The sequence below is a fragment of the Galeopterus variegatus genome, unplaced genomic scaffold, assembly GCF_000696425.1.
Source record: "Galeopterus variegatus unplaced genomic scaffold, G_variegatus-3.0.2 Scaffold14304, whole genome shotgun sequence".
Lineage (NCBI taxonomy): Eukaryota > Metazoa > Chordata > Mammalia > Dermoptera > Cynocephalidae > Galeopterus > Galeopterus variegatus.
In genome coordinates this window covers 24,193-30,260 of record NW_007740415.1, presented here as the reverse complement: position 1 = coordinate 30,260, position 6,068 = coordinate 24,193, and positions in this window count along the sequence as shown.

Sequence of the window (6,068 nt, the reverse complement as noted above, 5' to 3'; positions counted from 1 at the left end):
GCTCTCAGGATCGCGCCGTTTCCTGACACGGGCGCTCCATACCCGTCGCCATTTTTCTAAAACCCATATTTCTAATTCTATATCTGTAACCTTTATGGGTTGGGTCATAAGATTAATGAGGTTATTCATTGTGTTTGTGATGGAATGAAACATGTCATACTACTTCCTTCCATTTGTCAAGGAAGAATTTTCAGAGCTATCCAAATTTGAAGCATAAAACTTTAGGAGGAAGTGAATTCCCCATAATTAAAGGGGTTCAAGCAAAGTTTTGGTTATAGGAAATAGGAAAACAGCCCGGTTACTACAACCAAGATCTAAGGTCTAAATGGAATTAGGGGCAAAGTTAGTGAGGCTGAGCCTGAGAAAGTGGTTTCAAACACTAGCCTGTAGCAGAATCACCCAGAGGCTACAAGTACTTATTGCTGGACCCCACCCTAGAGTCTCTGATTCAGTAGGTGTTCTACTAGGTTCCCAGGTCATACTGATGAAGCTGGGTCAGAGAGCACAGTTTCAGACTGGCCGAGACAGTCATTTGTGAACTTTAATGTGGGCACAGATCACTCGGGGATCTTGTTAAAATGCAGATTCTGGTTCAGTGGGTCTGGTATTCTTCATTCTTGGAAGAGCTTCCAGGTGTTGACCTAGGGACCAAGCTCTGAGTATCAAGAGTATCAGGGATTGAGTATCAAGGGTTGGTTCCATGCAGATGCTGAGCCTGAAGTTGCACAATAAATGATCTCAACTATAGAGACTAGAGGACTGTTAGGCAGGGAGCCAGGTAGCTCATTCATTCATTCCACACACACGGGCATCTACTGTGCACCAGCTGCTGTTCAAGCACTGGGGACACAACAGTGAACAAAGCAAAGTCCTTGCTTTCATGAAGTTCACATTCCAAAAAAATAAAGTCATGTTTACAGCTCATGCCTCCATATCTCAGAGGATTCTTCTTTGGCTTCAATTTTTCATATCATAGCTTATCCTAAGGAAGGAGAAGAAACATAAAGGACTAAAGAAAAGAAGAATAACTTAAAATACCTTTTTCTTCCCATTTTATTTAAGAAGTATTAACATTCCTTAGACTCGTGAATGCATTTTTCAGAAAAGATGTTTACATATTTATGTAGGCATACTCATTTTTACTTCCTCCAAATAATTTCTAACAAAATATACAAGACACATTTTAATGCTATTGTCATATGGAGATACAGACGTAGTCATAACCTAAACATTGGCTTTTAAATTGGGGTGGCTCAAAAATATGGATCGGGATCAGAACAATGTTTAGAGGAAGTAGACAATATCTGAAGGGAGCCAATGGGAATTTTCACTGCCTTCTAGCTTCCTCCCTGGAAGTCTGGGTGAGTGGGAAGGAAAAACCCAGTAGATCAGCAATCTGGGTGAAGTGGCAAAATGTGGTGGCCAAAAGCGTGGGTTCAATTCCTGTTCATCTCTGATGCCTAGTTCCCGCCTCTGAAAAGAGGAGATAAAGTCTACTTTGCAAGGTGGTTGAAAGAATGAGTAAGATAACATATGCATGACTCATGGTAAATTCCCAATCAATGGTAACTTGGTATCAGGCTGGAAGTAGACCAGAAAGTCAGCATAGTTCAGGGCTATATTTGAGAGATATGTAAGCAATGCAGAGGAGCAAATATAACCCAGACTGCTAATGTTCTCCTTTGCCAACTTTTCAGAAAGAGGCTGGTAATTCAATAGGAAATTTTGTTGGAAAAAAAAAAAGCATTAACCCAATAATAAAGGGCTAAGTTAGACCAAGTAGGAGAGAGCTCTATGGCTACAACTAGTATGGATTTCCCCCTAGGATTAGGGTAATGGAATTTTACAATAGTTACACAAGAGCAGCTTTTGAATATGTGATGTTTTAAAATATGCTTTAAAATTACACTACCCAAAGCTGGTGAAGTTGCAATAAAATTGCTATTCCCATGCATAAGTTGCTGGTGACAAATTTGGTTCTATTTTTTAGGAAAGTAATTTGGCAGTGTGGATTAGAAGTTATAAAAATGTTTATACTCTCATTTGGTTGTTCTCCTTTTGGAAATTTATCCTAAGAAAATAACCTAAAAGAAGGGAAATGAGGAAGATGATTGTTTTTATCACCTCTATCAGAAAAGAAGAAAAACATTAGAAAGAAGCTATAGTAATTTAAAGACTATGAAGACTGTGTAGCAACATGTTCCAGTCACTATTGAGGCATGACAAAATTACCTTAAAACATGGCAGCTTAAACCAATCATTTTCTTTTGCTCACAGTTTAATGGGTCAGGAATTCAAAAATGTTGGGAATCTCTTAGTTGCAGTCTGTCACGGATTGCATTCAGATCTTGACTGGGGCAGCAGTCATCCAGTGGCTTTACTGGGACTGTCATCCAAGATGGATCACTCACACGACAGGCAGCTGGTATTGGAAGCTCAGCTGGGCCGTTGACCACAGCACCTACCCTCAGCCTTTCTAGCATAGCAGTCTCAGGGTAATCAGACTTCTTACATGGCTCTGCTTTCTCCCAGAGCTAATGTTTCAAGACCACCAGGTGGAATCTCCATAGCCTTTTCTGACCTCATCTTGAAAGTTATGCAATGTCATATCCTCCGCATTCTTCTGGTTACAAGTGAATCACTAAGCCCGGCCCAAATTCAAGGGAAGGGGACACAGACTCCAACCATCAATGGGAGGACTACCAAAGGAAATAAAGACATGTTTTAAAGCTGCCACAGTATTACTTTCATTTCTCCCACATGCAAAATATCCTCCCCTTTATCAAGACCTCCCACGGATCATCTATTACAACATCAGGCTCAGGCTTGAGGTTCAGGCTCTCATCATCTCTGTTAGGTCTAGGTGTAAATGAATTGGCTCAAGTATCTGAAAACCTGAGAACTAAAGAGATCAAGGGATAGAGTAATTACAATAGACACTCCTGTTCAAAAAAGGAAGGGATGGGAGGCACAGAACATTCACTAGTCCATAAGTATTTGAAATCCAGCTGGACACTGTTACCGGTTCCTGATTAGGGCCCAGTACTGTTCTACAGAAACTGTTCTCCATTGCTCTCGGCTTCTTCACCTGGGCTCCTGGTTCTTACCTCTGAGTCATTCTTTCTTTTCCATAACAAATAGCTCATGATTGCAGCTGGAAAGCTTCCTTCCCATAGAAGGTTGTGAATCCAAAGGCCTCTTTTCATTTTGTACTACTCTGTCTCTTTCCATTCAAGAAGGTATTCCTTCTGCCAATATAATTTTCTTGAAAATTTTGACAGTTTTTATAAACCTGATGAGAGTTCTCTTCATTAGACAAAACCATAAAGGTCTTTGAGATAGACCCTTCTCTCCTGCTGGAGGGCAATATCCTTCAGAGCCTAAAACTCTGTTATTTAAGACGGATGATCTATAAAGTATGATCTTAAGATCCTTAGGTGCTTTTTATCTAGCTGAGAGTGTCTATGAGATTCTACTTTCAATCTTTCTGAAATCTTAAAAAAACAGATTTTAAAGTCACCCCTCTGGCTCCATTTTTACCCTGTGGATGCATTTTCTTGAGAGAGCCAAATTTGATCTTTTCCCTGAGGCCCTTTCTTACTTTAAGAACCTGTTGCTGGCCAAAAAATATTCCCTAGGTTCCTTTATATTTCCTTCAAATTTTACTTGGCAATGGAGTACAGTCACGCGCTGTGATGTTTCAGTCAATGACAAATCACATATAGGATTGGTATATGTGAACAACAGGCTATACCATGTAACCTAGGTGTGTAGTGGTCTGTACCATCTAGGTTTGTGTAAGTGCACTCTGGGATGTTTGCACAATGATAAAATTGCCTAATGATGCATTTCTCCAAACATCATTAAGCGATGCAGAACTATAGCCATTTTCTTCAGTTTATCTGTTTATATTTCTCTGCTTTCATTTTACTATATCAGGTAGAAGAAGCCAGGTGGCATCTTAAACACTCTGCCTGAAATGTTTCTTTGCTAAATCGTAGAGTTCATTCAGTGCATTTTCTATTGTCCACATTACTGCAGGTAACAGTTTTGCTAAACTTCCCACCAGTATATAACAATGGTCTCCTTTCCTTCAGCTTCCTGCACCATTTCCCTTATGTTCCTTTAAGCCCTCACTGACTCAACTCTCAACCCTGTAAGGTTTCAGATTCAAACCCTCTCTAGCCCCCCACACCCCCTCTTTTTTTGTCTGCTGCCTGGTCTCAAAGCCAATGTCCTCTGTTTTAGGTTTTATTATAGCAGCCCCTCATTTCCAGGTACCAAAATTCGCTTTAGTTACTATTGCTGAGTGAAAAATTGACTCAAAACTTAGTGGCTTAAAACAAACATTTTATTTTGCTCATAATTTTGCACACCAGAAATTTGAAAAGGGCTCAGCTGAGCAGTTCTCATTTGAGGTTACTCAAGATGTAAGCTGGGGCTGCAAACATCAGAGACTTGACGGGGCTGGATATCCGGGATGGCTCACGCATAGGGTTAGGAGTCGATGCTGGTTGTCAGCTGTGAGCTCAGCTGGGCTGTCAATCACAGCGTCTACATGCGGGTGCTCCAGCACAGTGGGCTCAGGATACTTGGCCTTCTTGCATAGTTTCCCCTGGAGCTAACATCCCGAAAGAACCAGCAGAAGCTTCACGGTCTTTTCTGACCCAGTTTTGAAAGTTAAACAGCCTCACTTCTGCTGCATCATATTGGTTACAAGGTGGTCGCTAAATCATCCTAGACTCAAGTAGAGGGGACATAGATATCCCTCTCCATGAGAGGAGTGACAAAAAATTTGCTGACATGTTTTAAAACTGCCATCCAACATATTAAGTTCTCTAAGGTTAAGTGCAAAAAGCAAAACATAGAATTGCATGTATACTGTGATTGAAGTGATGCACGGGAATGGACGTTTGGAACACATTGGAAAGAAATGCAAAAAATATTTCAATTACCTTGTTGTCATGGAGGATTTTTCTCCATTTATTTTATAATAGGAAAGAAAGAAGGAAGGAAAGAAAAGAAAACAACATATTTCTAAGTACTTCTATGTTTTTGCTTTATAATCTTTGCTCCATTTTTCTTATAGTTATCTTTAGGGTAGCCATGAGAATCACTTTAAGCCAGGTTTGCAGGTGAAATGGGCCATTGAGACTAGTTGGACATGGAGGCAGTGCTGGCTGTGGTGCAGATGGATTGAGCAGTGGTCTATGGACTTTTATATGACACTTCAATGACTATTTAATTCAGGGCCAGGAAAAAGCCCAAAGGTGTTATCTACTTCCTTGCAGGATCGAGACCCCCAGAGTGGGCTCACACATGCCGTTGCCATCCAATCCTATCTGCTCCATGAAACAATTAACAGAAGAAGCCGGTCAAATGATAAAACTGAAAAGTGGTGCAAATTTGTCCAAACTAAATGTGCTTACATTCAGTCCCCCGAGAAACACAGAATCAAAGGTTATCTGTGTGTTGTAGTTACATCCCCTACACCACACCATCCTGCCCTCCACATGCTGACATCCAGAGAGCTTTCTCGACCTGCTTTTGCTCACACAGGAGGACCTGGGTCACAGTATAGATGGGAGCCCTGTTATGGACTAAACTGTGTCGCTCCCAAATTCATGTTAAAATCCTAACCTCCAATGTGACTGTATTTGAAGACAGGGCTTTTAAAGAGATAATTAAGGTTAAATGTGGTCATAAGGGTGAAGTCCTTATAAGAAGAGGAAGGGACACCAGAGATCTCGCTCTCTCTCAGCACAGGCACAGAGGAAAGGCCACCTGGGGACACAGAGGGAAGGCAGCCATCTGTAAGCTCAGGAGTAACCAAACCTGCTGACACCTTGATCTTGGAGTTCCAGCCTCCAGAACTGTGACAAAATAAATTTCTGTCATTTAAGTGACTCAGTCTGTGGTACTTTGTTATGGTAGCCCAAGCAGACTAATAAAAGGCTTTCAAGCTGGCTCCTGGTGTCCTTCTGACAAGCCCTCATCATTTATTGAGCATTTCTTTACTTTCTGGCATGATAAGATGTTCTGTGTCATTTAATGCTTCCTCTGCCTGT